The sequence below is a fragment of the Anopheles gambiae genome, chromosome 2, assembly GCF_943734735.2.
Source record: "Anopheles gambiae chromosome 2, idAnoGambNW_F1_1, whole genome shotgun sequence".
Lineage (NCBI taxonomy): Eukaryota > Metazoa > Arthropoda > Insecta > Diptera > Culicidae > Anopheles > Anopheles gambiae.
The window spans coordinates 59,696,526-59,712,746 of record NC_064601.1 but is presented as its reverse complement, the minus strand read 5'-3'; positions in this window follow the sequence as shown (position 1 = coordinate 59,712,746).

Below are 16,221 nucleotides of genomic sequence, written 5' to 3'. Positions count from 1 at the left end.
CACTCGACCAAAACATGAACCTACCGATCCGAACCCATTCCAAGGCATTGCTGGTCACTCGGCATCATGATAACGACTACAAACCAACAAGCAACCAGATTCTGGACGGACAGGTGCAGCACCATACGCGCACCGTAGTAAACAAATCCAGAATCCTCTTTTGTATGGATTCAATTCAAAATGTTGTTTCCACTTGCGTCCGCTAGCTGAATTAGAAATAAATGTGCAACATATCACACGCACGTTTGCTTTGATCGTGTGTCTTTTTAATACCCCCAACAGCACAGCCGATCGCAAAGATGCCAATGCCAATGGTTGTGTTGTCGCTCAGGTAGCGAGATCGAAAATGCATGGACTTTGTAGCCGCAGCGGATGAAAATGTACGCATCAGAATCAAATAGTTTTGGGGTTTCCAAACGCACGCACAAACACACACACACGCACGCGCAAACTAGACCACCCCCACCCCTTCCCGCACGAGCGAGTACGGCTACCTTTTCGGTAGAACGGCTGGTTCAGCTTTCTTGTAGCGCATCCTCATTCAAAGCGCCGGGCGGGGTGGGGGATCGCGGCATGATAGAGTGAACGGTCACTTTCTACGCGCTGTGTGTGTGTGTGTCGAGACCCGAAAACTCGAGACAAATTTCGGCACATTAAAAAAAAAATTATTGCCATTATACATTGTGCTACATGATGCTTAGAAGGTCGTTGAAGCATCAAACATGTTCAAATAAAAAATTATTAGATTAGGCCAGCGCAGATTTTGGCCCTTCCCCGCGCTGGACTTCAGCGATTCCTGCGCTGGGTCGAGCAAGTTTAGCGCCATCTGTTGGCGAAATGGACGAACTATTTATGGCGGCGGAGCAAAAAAAACGGTCAAAAAAATTTAAAAATATTGGCGCCCATTTTTTCGTCCGCTTCTTCTCCCTCCCTTACCCTGCCTTGCCTTACTTGCGCTTCTGCCCGTGCCTTCCGCCGCTAGCTGATTGGCTGTTGCGGTGTATGCGTTGATATTCATATGTGCATTGCGGTTGTGTATTGTTATTGGTGGGTGTTAGCATTTATTAATTTGTGTGTGACCTTGAGACGCTGTGGGAGAAGCTGGAATGGGATTCAAAGTGTTATCGGTGTATTGATGGTTTATTTTATTTCGTGCCGCTGCTGATGAGACCATTCGATGCCCCTGCCAGTTGAGGGTGAAGAAGCCTATTTAAAACAAGTGTAGGAGAACGTCTAACACTAAGCTAATATTTTTTATTTGAACATGTTTGATGCTTCAACGACCTTCTAAGCATCATGTAGCACAGTGTATAGTGGCAATATAATATTTTTTTTAATGTGCCGAAATCTGTCTCGCGTTTTCGGGTCTCGTCACACACACGCACACACACAGCGCGGGGAAAGTGGCCGTTCACTCTATCATGTCGGGATTCCCCACCCCGCCAGGCGCTAGGGATGAGGATGCTACAAGAAAGCTGAACCAACCGTTCTACCGATAAGGTAGCCGTAATCGATCATGCGTGGAGGGGGTGGGGGGTGGTTTAGTCGGGGGGGGGGGGGGGAATGCGTGCTTGCGCGACTTCGGGGGTGCGTGCTCGCGAGCGCGCTTTCGTGGATGCGTGCTGGCGTGCGCGCTTTCATGCTCGCGGGCGCGCGTACGTGCGTGTGTGTGTGCGTGCGTGCTGGCGTGCGCGCGTTCATGCATGTGTGTGCGCGCGCGTGTTTGTGTGTGTGTGTGTGTGTGTGTGTGAGTTTGCGCTCGCTTGTTTGTGTGTGAGTTTGCGCGCGCGTGTTTGTGTGTTTGTGTGTGTGCGTGCGTTTGGAAACCTCAAAACTATTTGATTCTGATGCGTACATTTTCATCCGCTGCGGCTACAAAATACCACGCATTTTCGATCTCGCTACCTGAGAGACAACACAACAATTGGCATTGGCATCTTTGCGATCGGCTCTGCTGTTGGGGGTATCAAAAAGACACACGATCAAAGCAAACGTGCGTGTGATATGTTGCACATTTATTTCTAATTCAGCTAGCGGACGCAAGTGGAAACAACATTTTGAATTGAATCCATACAAAAGAGGATCCTGGATTTGTTTTTTACGGTGCGCGTATGGTGCTGCACCTGTCCGTCCAGAATCTGGTGGCTTGTTGGTTTGGAGTAGTTATCATGACGCCGGTTGACCGGCAATGCCTTGGAATGGGTTCGGATCGGTAGGTTCATGTTTTGGTCGAGTGCATTCCGTGTATTTGTCTCATCACAGCGGTAGCCCGGCAGCAACAAAGTCAAGACAAACTCTTACCCGGGTGTGGACTGCTACGCTAAGTTCTTTTTATTATTATTATTATTATTATTATTATTATTATTATTATTATTATTGGCGTAATAGCCAACGCGATCATGCCGGCCTTTTCAGGACTTGAGTACCACGTAGCCGGAGCCGGTGGCTAATCTCTTGCTACGACGGCCGGTTCATACGCGATTAGAACCCACGACGGGCATGCAGATGTGCGGAATGATGGCGGTGCCGCGGGCCCGCTCCTATCCAGTGTGCAACTTGCATACTGCCACACTGTCTCCTGCCCGGTGCATACGTAGCAGGGGGGAAGGATACACCTCCACAGTAAAAAAAAAAACACCGTCATGAACCAGCGGTGGACCTAACGGTAGGCGGACTAGGCGGTCGCCGAAGATTTCTAGTCTGTAGTATGCCGTATGTCTACAAGTGGACAGATTATTAGCGATCTTTAACCCCCGGAAAGATGGTCGTTAGGGCTCCATGGCTGGAGAACCATTTGCACCACCCCTCCCCCCATGGCGACTACAATTTTAGGGCCTGTGACCGATGATCATAGGGGTCCCATGGCCACCCCCCCATCCGCCGGCAATTTAAGTATACCGTTCAATCTTCCAACAGCTGTGTGTCAGTACCCCCTCATCAGGGGCCTCAATTCGTCTTTCCGCCTTTCATGAACACCTTCCTTTCTTTGACCGATAGATCATAACATTCCGGAAGAAAACACATTTGGCGACAGTTTTGCATACACACGCACACTCACAACCATGCGCAGGATGCTTAGCATATCTATGTAATCCACAACATACGAAGGCAAAAGCTTAGTGTTAGAAACGTGTTAGAGCGAATTAGGGTTCTGCGCGTTGCACAGCAAACCCTCCATCGTGCGCTAGCGATTCCGTAGTCATTTTTACATTGCATCGATTAAACTCATTGCGCTTTTTTGGTTTGATTTGTAAAAATGCAACTTCATCGCCGCAATGTGTATAAACGGTTTTTTAAGCGCCACAGCAACTTATGAGCATTGTCCACACGCGAGAAAGAGATAGCGCTATGGAGGAAAAAAGCACGGACGACGGCTGACAGCGATTGGCCGTCTGACGCACCAACACATTCAAACCTTCGACAGCGCGCTCAGGCGAGGGGTACGAGGCGGAGCCAGGGACGGGTAGCTCGACGAGCTGCTCGACAAATTTGCCGTTGGAGGGAAAAAGATGGCATGATAAAATTCTCCGAACGCCATGATTTCTTCCGTCGCTTTGCGCAGCGGGGTGTTATTGGCTGGTATTATTGAATCCGTTCGTAGCGGGAACGTACGGCGCTCACATGCAATTCTAGGGATGGCAACACATTTCTTGAGACCGGTCCTACAACGCCGCAGTGAATAACTGTAGCAACCATCTAGTATGTTAGAAAAATGAGTGTCGGGACGTACGCCGCCGCTACGAACGGATTCAATAATACCATCCAATACCAGCCATTCTGTATGGAGTCCTGCGGTAACACTTCCTCCGCCATTTGCACTTGGAAAAGTTGTTTCCATCTAAGCAGCCGCGAACAGAGCTCATTTTGACAAAAGTGATCGCCTTCATTGCCAGTACTTTCGTGTCGGACAGTTTTGTAACACAAGTGTCACGTCGGTTTGTCGGTGGTTTAATGTCCAACAAATCAAATATTACTCAGAAATCAGAGCACTTTATGATAGCCAATAAGATAAGGAAAAAAGATGGGTCACATTTGGTTGATGGGCCATGCTGTATTTCATTTAAGCTGGTCATGTTATGGCTTGAATGAGTGAGTTGTTAAAAAAATGTTTTGTTTAAATAATACCATACCCAGAAAGTGGCTAAATCCGGTAAGCAGCATCAAGTAATTCAAAAACTCATTCCAAATTAGGCTCTACTAACATATTATAACAAGTTTGACTCGTCAAGGTCATACGGCCACCGTCTACTGTAGTGAAAACAGTCTACTAAGACACAGCAGCAAAATCTCGTGTAACGGTAGTGTTGAGGGCAGCCGTGCCGACCCCTGGACTTGCCGTGGCAGTTGCGCTGCCACCGGTCAACGTCCAGGAGGACGACAGTGTACACGCACACTGTCGCACACATTAAGCGCAAGGCTTAGTCGACCAGAGTGTGTTTGCGAGCCGATCGAGCAGGAGCTCTCGGCAGGGGCGCTCGGTGCGGCTGGTGCGCGTCCACCGCACTTGTGGTTTTAATAGTGTTTACTATTCGTGTCTCTTATTTATTATGTACGTTTACTAGTTAAAAATACATATTCTGTTTGTGCCGTACATCGTATTACGTTTCATTTGTGCGGACATAACAGTGGCGACGAGGATGGGATCCTCCTGCGTAAGGGGGATCCCAACAAGAACCCGCGGACGGCATCGCGATTGGGCCCATCTCGTTTTTGCTGCATCATCGCAGCGGCCATCGCCTTGGCACCGGTCCCCGTGTTTGCGGGACACCGCGAACGGCTTGGGTCGCCACCGCCGCCAACACCGAGGCCCCCGGCTGCCATCCCATCATTGGCGACCACAGGGTCAGCCGAGCACACACTCTCGGCGACAAGGAAAGTCGTCGGGCTGCAGCCCCAGCAACGCCAGCAGCACCACAGGCGAGGCAGCTTTCCGCCTTGCTGCTGGATCTTCGGATGGGCGTCACATCCGCCCATGCTGCAGCCCCAGCTTCATCGGGCGAGGACGCATTCCGCCCAGCTGCAGTGACAACAAGGATCCATCGGCGACAAGCAATACCGCCCCGGCTCGAGCTCAGCACATCATCGGCGAGGCAGCAATTCCGCCGCAGATCGAGCCCTGTCTCTCACCACGGCAACGTAACATTCCGCCTCGGCAGCACACAAGGATCGGCAACGCACAAGTTGCATCGGCTGCAACACAGCAGCCCCACATCGGCGCGAACGCTTTCGCCCTGGCTGTAGTTGAACAGGCGTCGCCAATTGCGCCTCGGCTACAGCCACAGTGTCCAGAGGGGACGAAGTAGCATGCCGTCCCGGCTGCAGTCGAATGGTCGTTGCCAATTGCGCCCCGACAGCAGCCACAGCATAAAAGAAGGGCGATGAGCCAACGCATCGTAGGAGGGCGAGGAACTATGCCGCCCGAATATTTTCATCTCTGCCGCCATCATCGAAGATAAATCGCTGCTGCCCTGGGGCAAGCATCATCGCGGCATCATCATCATCGTCGTCAGCATCGCGGCACCATCATCACCGTCATCATCATCGCGGAATCATCATCATCGCGGCATCATCATCATCGCGGAATCATCATCATCGCGGCATCATCATCATCGTTATCATCATCGTCATCATCACCGCCGTCACACTATCGCCGCCGTCCCAGAGAGCGGCACAGCAGAATCAACAGCATCATCATCACCGTTGAGTTATCGCCATCGCGGTGAGGGCCGAGAGCAACAGCAAGCGCTGCTCAGCGCGACAACATCGGGGTCCCCAAATCTCAGCAGCATCAGCCGGAAGGGTGTCACCACGCCGGTATTCCCTTAGTGGAATACCCCCGCGTCGTTTCGAGCCCTTCGGTATTAAAAGGGGAAGATGTTGTGGGCAGCCGTGCCGACCCCTGGACTTGCCGTGGCAGTTGCGCTGCCACCGGTCAACGTCCAGGAGGACGACAGTGTACACGCACACTGTCGCACACACTAAGCAGCGCAAGGCTTAGTGTGTGCCGAGCGCCACACGACCAGAGCGTGTTTGCGAGCCGTTCGAGCAGGAGCTCTCGGCAGGGGCGCTCGGTGCGGCTGGTGCGCGTCTACCGCACTTGTGGTTTTAATAGTGTTTACTGTTCGTGTCTCTTATTTATTATGTACGTTTACTAGTTAAAAATACATATTCTGTTTGTGCCGCACATCGTCTTACGTTTCATTTGTTCGGACATAACAGGTAGCACCATGATATCATGATACTAGGTCTTAGTGGTGTGGTCTTAGGCCTTAGTGGTCTTAGTAGTGGAAAGGTGAACTATAAAAATGATTGAAATTGATAGGAGACGAGATGGAGAAACATATTCATGCAATTTTTAAGTACTTTGGGTGCCAGTTATGAGAAATTGTACTTTAAAATGGAAGGTAGTACAAACGAGGGGAGAGAAGAGTAAGCACAGTGAAAAACGTTGCACATTCAATCATACATTCTTACAGCAGAATTCGAAAGAACATAAAATCGGGAGAGTACATTTTAACGCTCGCAAAGAAGTGCGAGCAGGTGCGGTAAAGAACATAAAGCAAGACAGCCGAGTTTTTGTTCAAGCTAGGTCCAAAATGCCTCATTAGATAGCACAACATTTGGAACACATAGCAAAACAATTGGTACATGGAAGAGGTTTTGGAAAACGGGGGATTTGTAAAAAGTGTCTAGTTTACAAAATGTAAAAGCTATAATGTATCTAAGATCTGTGTCTATCTCCTTTACCTTTGTTTATGAATTTTTATTCGGTACTTTTATCACTCCAAACGCTTTTCAAACTCGTCCGTAATTGGGGCACCTACCCTACAGATATTACCTACCCCCCGATATACGCCATTAATGCAGACCGTAGGCATTGGCGTATCTCGAATATTAGCGTAAATTGAATTTCGCAGTTTTCAGTCAAATTATAGCTAATTTTCGTATAATGTTGCTTGAAGTGGTAGGTTTTAGCCACTAAATTAGTTATTTGATCTGATTTCAACTGAAGATAAAAATGTTGTACCTTGTATAATAGTTTTTATAGTTCGATTGACCTTCATTTCTATAACCACCTACCCGGGTATGTTTTGCGTTTTAAATTATTAATATCTTTTGATAGAATTCATATATTCACTTGAAATTTTAGAAATGCATAGAAAAATATGTTTCCTTCCAGTCAGAATCAGAATTTAAAAAAATAAATAATATGGTAAATGTACCTATAGTGGTGGTAGTACCAATAGTGGTGGTATTGCACTAAAATGCGGTTCATACGGCAAATTACAAGTAATTAAGTTATTTAAGTTAGTGTGAAATGTTCTTTAGCCTTTTACAAAGGGTTTAAAATTTAAATGGGGCCATTCCGTTACTTAGTGACCGAAAAATCCATTATTTTGTGAAATGAGTCAACATTTTTCCAAAATCCTTAGGATTTCATAACGAAACTCATTTTTCTGTTAACGTTCTAAATGACCACATAACCACGCAATTACTAGTTTTTCAACATAACTGTTATGAAATGTTATTGTTTTACTAAAATTATTTGCCTTTTGACCATATTTATGCATTTTTGAGTGTTTTTTACCATAGTGCCATTATAGGTACACAAAACAGGCATGTTCCTATAGTGGTTATAGTTATAAAATCAATAAAAACAGGTCGTTTTAGATTTTTTCGAGGATAATTTTGACATGTCGTACTGTTTTCACTAAAATAAGTAACAGAAATGAGTTTTATGTAGGTAATTTATCAAAAACAGGCCAAAATTCGCTTATATGGCTGAATGAAAAATTGACTTCAAATCAAGCACACTCTTCCGGGTGTAGGTTGATGACAGGTGTGATGCAGTACTTTAGTCAATAGTTTCATTGATCAAATTTATACATTTTTTTACGATCAAATTACGCAAGAAACCTATATTATGGCAGTAATCCTTGCTATTCATACGAAAACAGCTTCGAAACTAAGTTTCATTGATATTATACACCGTTTTTGATGCATCTTTGTTTACCACCACTATAGGAACACAATACGACGACTATAGGAACCATACCACCATTATAGGTACAACGAAGCAGTCACAAAAATATGTATTTTTTCGTAAATTTGATGTATTTCGTGATAAAAATGATTGTGTTTGCGTAGATAAAACATATTCCAATTGCTATGTGTTAAAATATTCGGAAATTATCCTTCCTCACACTTTAAATCCATTAAAACACATCGGTACCACTACAAATTGCACCACTATTGGTAGATTTACCCTATGTTTTAACTTTTTTTTTCAATTTTTATCCCTTAATTATATGACCACCTACCCGGGTAGGTCATACATTTTGTTTAGTTTAGTCTGTTTTAGTTATTGAAATGACTTCAAATTTTCAGGGAAGCTGCATAAAACTATGTTCTTGCTAGTATAAAAAAAATGTAATTTTCAAAATTATTTTTCATACATTTTTTTATTTTAAACTAGCTGGCCCGACAAAGTGAGTTATTGAAAATAACTAAAATATTCCCTTATTGCTTTGTTACTTGGGATAGTTGTAATGGGTAAAAGTAAGGCTCAGCCCTCTACGTTACATGGGAGAAGCGTTACATCCCTTAAAATATTCCCAAGCAACATTTTTATTACAGTTTTGTCATCCAGGCGACCGACCAGTGTACATTATTTGAATAAAAAATATTTTAAATTGAGATGAAAAAAAAGTTAATTGGTGTAAGATGAACCGATTTCAAGAAGATTTAATTTTGAAATAACAATTAAATAACAGGTTTAATATTTTTCATTGTTGCATGATTAATGATTTTTTTTATGATTAATGAAAAAAAGTCTGAAAGAAGGAAGCTCATGAACACCCCAAAAGCTTTCAATTGGAGTAACATTTTCTATGATTAGAAAACATAAAATATTAAAATATTTTTAATTAAATTATATATATGAAATATAACTATTACCTTTTCAATCTATGTTTCTGGCCATTTTGAATAAAAATTACTTTAGATGCAAGGGCTCTATTTAAAATGAGGTTAATGAAGTTAATAAATACTTGTAAGTATTTCATTATACTACTTTATCAATAACTGGGTAAATAAATAAATGATCATTTTTTTATTATTTACATCTTTTATTTATAAGATTGTTAAAATTATAATTCTTGAAGTTGTGACAACTTTTCTAATTATCAACAAAGCTTTTCTAATTATCATATAAAAGTAAACAATAATAAGACATGATTATCTATTAATTTGCTCATCCACGGCGGTTAAAACAAACGTTCAAAAATGCTGCTTGGGTTTGTGATTAACAGGCGTTACGCGTAACGCTAGCGTAACGTAGAGGGCTGAGCCTTACTTTTACCGAACTCATAAAAGTAAATTGTCTAGCAAGTAATAATAATAATAACAACCCTAGTAGTACTACAGTCTGAACTCATTGGTTGAACTTCAATTCCAACTATTGAATTGAATTGAAACTGCCAACTATTGAATATGTGCTTTTTAGTTGGCACATTTTTCCATACAAAAAAAAAAATTAAATTTTTCTCGGCAGGCCAATAGATTTTTGTGAAATTTTCAAAAATTTAAAATTGATATTTGAAGTTTTTTCAATAACTAGAACAGAAGATATGATCAATTTTCCATCCAGAAATGCAAATTCCCATACAAAATATATGAGCTATCCTGGTAGGTGGTCATAGAAGTTAGGGATACAAATTGAAAAAAATGTTAAAAAATATTATTTATTATTTTTCAATTCTGATTTTTTTACTGTAAGGAAACATATTTTTCTAGGCATTCCTAAAATTTCAAGTCAATAAATTGGAGCGCCGTTTATCCGGGTACCTTTTAACAGTGACTGCGTTCTGAGGAGGATGTTTGAAAAAACGGTTATCAGAGCACATTTTCATAACTTCTTCTTCTTCTTCTTTTGGCTCAACAACCGATGTCGGTCAAGGCCAGCCTCTACCCACTTGTGGTCTTGGCTTTCAGTGACTAATTGATTCCCCCCATAGCAGGATAGTCAGTCCTACGTATGGCGGCGCGGTCTATTTGGGGATTGAACCCATGACGGGCATGTTGTTAAGTCGTACGAGTTGACGACTGTACTACGAGACCGGCTCAACATCAAATTTTCATAACTACAAACACTATAATTCGTGGGAATTTTCAAATATTCTCATTAGGAAAACATGAAGTTAATAAAAACTGGGTAACTATTTATCAAAAATAAGATTATTTTCCAAAAATTAACCATGAATTGGTGATAAAATATATCTTTTGACTCATTATCCGTGTTATTCGCGTATCCGAGCGAGGTCAAGTCCCGAGAAGCTTGGATAAACGGCGCACCACTGGTTATGAATTCTATCTAAAGTTATTGATAATTTAACCGTCATGTGTACAACCGCATACCCGGGTAAGTTTCGCATCTTTATTCCAAAATAATTTTGGATTAAAAAATTGTATCGACTTCAAATTTTAAAAATGCCTCAGAAAGGATGTTTTCTACCCTTGTGCAAAAATAAAAAATATCAAAAATGTTGAAATGTTTTTTTAAGTTATTTAAGTTTATATACCCTTCACATGTACAACCGCCTATCCGAGTAGGCCATACATTTTGTATAGAACAATTATGTTTTTCCTGATTAAAAGCGTCTATCTTTTGAATTACTCGTAAGATTTGAATGAAAATTGTCTTATAGGATCACAATTATGTTTTATAACATATCGTGGTAAAATTAGAATTTTAAAACTCCTATCAATATTTTTTTCAATCAAAAATATGCTGTAACTCCAACATATCAGAGGAGTTTTCAGAGGATACTTATGTCTTTTTCTTTTCTTTCAAATGTTGTATAATGTATAATGTAAATGTTGTTCAAATGTTGTGTGACAATATTTTGAAATTAACACTGAAATCATCTCTTTTAAAATGATACCAACCACTACACGCGAACGACATAGAATTGGCTGAAAGTTAACACACACATTCATACTTTTGTCATAGTGTTACTGCCGAATAGGGTTGGGTGTTTTGAAGCGCACCAACAGCTCCGGAGCCGGCTCCGTACCAACAGCCCCGGAGCCGGCGACGAATCAATGGCTCCGGAGCCGACGGTGAATCAACGGCTCCGGACCAACGGCTCTGGAGTAACCTTTCAATAGAGACGGCATTGTATGATAGCCTAAAAAACGAATTCTTCTCGCAAGTGTAAAAGCTAACACCCGATGTGATTGTGTGATGTGATTTGAACAATGTTCAACACTTATCGATTTTTTTATAGATTCCTTTCAACATTATTTATTCAGCTAATTATGTATCTTCCCGATTGAAACTTTATTGAAAATAATTGTTTTGGTGCAATCTGTAAAAACCGACTCCGTAAGTGCGGAGTCGTTGGTGCGGAGCCGATTCCGGAGCAGCTGGAGTGGAGTCTGCTTCGGAGCCGTGAGTGCGGAGCCGGCTACGTTGGGTTGGAGTTGAGGAGGTTCCGAAGTTGTCTGGAGTCAGTCGGAGCCCGTTTTTAATATAAGATGATGATCATATTTTATAGATCGTCAACATATATTTTTATACAACAAGCAAAACAATTGGAAAATGTATATAACTTTTGAAAGAAACGTAAGTAAAACTTAGAAAAAGACCCATCATCCACTTAAAACTTGCGGCCTGGCCAGTTATGGCGGTGGAGTTAGAACATATTTTTGATTGAAAAAAATCTTGATAGGATTTTTAATATTCTACTTTTACTACGATATGTTATAAAACATTATTATGAACTTTTAAGAGAGTTTTCATTAAAATCTTACAAGAAATTCAAAAGATATACTCTTTTAACCACGAAAAACATCATTGTTCCATACAAAATGTATGGCCTACCCAGGTAGGCGGTTGTACGATTACGTAAAGTTTTTTGGTCGTACACAAGACGGTTAAACGGTCTGAAGGCTCCTGAGCCGGCTCCGCACCAACGGCCCCGGGGCCGGCTCCGCTCCAACGGCTCCGTAGACGGCTCCGGACTAACGGCTCTGCACTCATGGCTCCGTTCCAACGGCTTCGAAGCCGGCTTCGGGCCCACCGTTCCGGAGCCGGCGACGAATCAACGGCTCCGGACTAACGGTTCAATAAAGACATCATTGTATGATAGCGTAATAAAAATATATATATATATATATATATATATATATATATATATATATATATATATATATATATATATATATATATATATATATATATATTCTCGCACGTGTGGAAGCTAACACACACACTTAAAAATATTTCACGACCTCGGTTAAAAAAATTGCCGAAATCCGTCGGCTTTGATATGTTTTACTGATATGTCAGTTGAAAATTTCTCATTGCCGATAATCAGTACCATTCAAAACTGAAATATCAGTCAAATAAATATACGTACGTTAACACTGCTGTCACCGAGGTCATCCGTCAAAACAACCGAAATTTCGGGTTTACTATTTGAGCTACCCGAGGCTCGGTTTTCTTTCTGTCAGTCATCATTTTGTTGATACAGAAACCTTTCGGAGTGATTTTGTGTGATAAAATTAATAGTGTGAAAAATAAATGAAAATATGACACCCAGCGTGAAGAATCCGAGCATCAGTAGCGTACGATCGGGCACGGGTGGGGCTAGGAAATTCTGTCAATGCACTTAGCCAGTGCACATAAGATCGTCGCTCGGAGCAGTCCTTTTCCAAGGATTACCGGATGCTATGGTCCGATTGGACCAACCATTGCCGGTCCATTCGGACTTCCAGGTTTCATTTCCAGTCACCTTTCAGAGGTGAATATCCAAATACTCAACCACTTGACGTCTAATCAGGGTTCACTCAAGCTTGTTTCATTCTGCCTGCTTTACAGAACCGTGTCTGTACCGGTGCCCGCTCCATATCCGGCTCATCTTCCTGTACGTGTACTACATCCAGACGCTGTACACCATCTGGTGTTGTACCGACGCAGGTCCCTGCGCTTCCCATCCCACCACTACTCTCATAAGGGTAGGGTGACTTCCTGCCGTCCAACTAGAGATACGAAGATGTGCACCGGCAATCATCATGGGCTCAGGCTGCTATGGTTGTTTGTCTCAATAAATAAATGCGTTTGTTTATGTTACCTACATAAACCGACTTGATACGCAAATAAAACCACTAAAATTAAAAAGAAAAAGTTTTTGTATTTAGCCGAAATCTCGATTTGCTTAACCGAAAATCTCGGTTAAACGGAAACGTCAAAACAAAATGTCATTTGCATTTTTTAATCGAGATAAGGGCACCAGAAATTTAACCGAGATCTCAGTTGTGCAGATTTTGACAAAAATAAACCGAGATTCGGCAAAAAATTTTAAGAGTGCACGATGTGATTGCAGTATTGACATGCATGACGTTGTGTAGCATTCGTTAGTCCCGTTTTTCTTAAAAATATTCAAAACTAATCGATGTTTTTTTTATAAATTCCTTTAAACATGACCTACTCCGCTATTTACGGATTTCCTCGATTGAAACTTCATAGAAAAAGTTCTTTTGGTCCTTTGTGTTAAAACCGGCTTCGGAGCCGTTGGAGCGGAGCCAAAATCAGATTGGCCATTTTGGATACCATTTGACAGCAGAACGCCCTTGAAAATTATTCATTCCCTCAAACATTTACTGTTAATACAGGCAAACATACTCTTCCTGTAAAATGTATGAACCAATTAACATTTTTCTTGCAATAACTAGACCGACTTCTCATTTTTATCACAAATAAAATTTGAATCGAAAGGGGCTCCTTTAGATGTCAAACTGCCTGTAACGAACTTTTGGCTACTTGTAAAATCGTTCAATACTACAATACGGCCCTACCAGCCAAAATCGTTAATAGATGTCTATTAGCCAGCCCAATAGACAAAGACTGTCTGTCTGTTCATCTGGCTTCTATTAGGTTCACGAATGGGGACGTGTAACGTGTTCACGAATGGGGACAGTAAATATCAAAACCACCAGCAGAAAAAAATTTTAGGGTTCTACGCCATTACATTTGTAGTGCTTTGCGGATGTTTGATGTGAATAACTTTTTTCGTGTTTATTCCAGATCATTGTTGTGTGTGTAGCCGCGTTTCGAACTCAGTCCAGTGATGATGAAAACTCGTACATCTGTAGTGAGGGATAAAGAGAATTATTCCCATTGGAACGCTAAAAACAGATAAAATGCTTCAGGATTGTGATTGTGATAATTGTGATACAACTGTTTTTATACATACAGTATCGGACATTAGGATAGGACCCTTTTTTTTCAATGCACCGTGCACTTGTTTTGCCACGTTACTCGTGTTTGTGTGTGTGTGTGTGTGTGTGTGTGCATGTGTGTGTGTGTGTGTAGTAGTAGAAAGTGAGTGTGCTTTTTAATGTGTATTTGCAAGTGCGCGGGTTTGTGTCTGAAAAACATAGCATGCCATGATGTCATATTGCGTTGAAATTATTCTTATTATGTGTGTTATCATGTGAAACATTGTGCGTTTACACTTGGATAAAAACTAAAGTTTGCATCGACAGCAGCGCTTGTTCCTCGGACGAAAACGCAGGTGTGCTGTTTCATGAATGTGAATGCGACACCGGTGCGAAATGGACACACGCACAATAGCAATGAACTCGGCATTCTCTCACAGGTGTTTCTCCAGTGCACGCCATTGAAAGGCCTTCGTGCATCTCTGCGTTGCACGTTGTGTGCGAATGGTAAACTTTGTGCGTGCATTGAGCTGGCGCGCAGTTGTTCTTTTCAATGGGCGTTTTGTTTCATGAGCGCGGCAGTATTCTGTTCTCGATTTTGAAGGGAAGACGATTACTCGCGTACTCGTTGATAGTTTTTATCCATGCGATGTTTTCGCTGCTCGACAACGATGTAATTCATCGCGTATAGAAGTAGAACGCAGGCTGAGCACGGGATCAGCCGTGTCCAAGTTTTTAACCAGCGCGTTCTTGACGGTCCAAGCAAGCAATGTTAGTAACAATGGGTCGAGGTAAACGTTGTACCGATTATCAGCGCCATATGTAAAAGCGAATGGCTGCTGCTGGCATTAAGCGCAAAAGGATCGAGTTCGTAATGGAACGATCGCGCACTTTTGTGGCAAACGCGCTTCGGACAACCGAAACGTGCTTAGACAACTGAAACGCGCTTGGACAACCGAAACGCGCAAGTCAACCGGACGTCCTCAGAAGACCACGGCGAAAGAAGACCGTAACATTGTTAATAGATCGAAAACACACTGATCGCGAGGGCGGTGGTCCTGCTTAACACACCAAAAACCTAACCCAAAACACAAAAAAACTACTTACAAATCTATCCGAAACGACCTACTTGTGAAACAAACACACACATCAATACACCATCAAACATACATCCACACACACACACACATGCACACACACATACACACACACACACATACACACACATACACACACACAAACACAAACACATACAAACCACACATAAACTTGGCCCAACGGGTGCACGGTGCGTTAAAAAACCAATGCCCTATCATTCTGTCCGATACTGTACAAATTGTTTGTGTTGTGAATGCTCATTGAATATGTCAATAATAATCAGAACTGCTATTGTTTTCTTAAACAATATTCATGTGTTGCTGTGTGTTTAGCAGAGTCTTTGAATACTTGGCGTAATATTCCACTTCTTTCTTAAATGTAACTCTTCATCAAATTAGACAATTTCATCCATGTAGACGGGCAATCCTTCTAACAAAACTGCTTAAAGACTGAATTTGGACACTTCTTAGGATATATCATCTAATAACAACTATTAGACTATTATGAGACAGGTTTTTGACAATAAGTCTAATAAGGCTTATTAGACACTTTTTAGACGACTATTAGATACAGGGTTTCACACTTTATCTCAAGACCGCGGGACCCCTTCCCGAATCTGTCTTAGCCAAAGCCAAGACTGCGGTATGATGCTTGAAAACGTTGATGATTCCTGAATTCATCGGATGCAATGCTGAATCTGCGGCACATTTCTCGAAACACACTGGTCCGCGCCGAGGACATGCGGTCGAATATTTTTTTACACGGATAACCCTTGTGTACATCAGTGTACTGAAAACAACCTATTATTTTTTTCGTGTTTTTACAAAAAAAACATTATTTAAACAGTTCAAACTACTTTCTTGACACTTGTGAATATTTTAATTGCAGAAATATGCATTC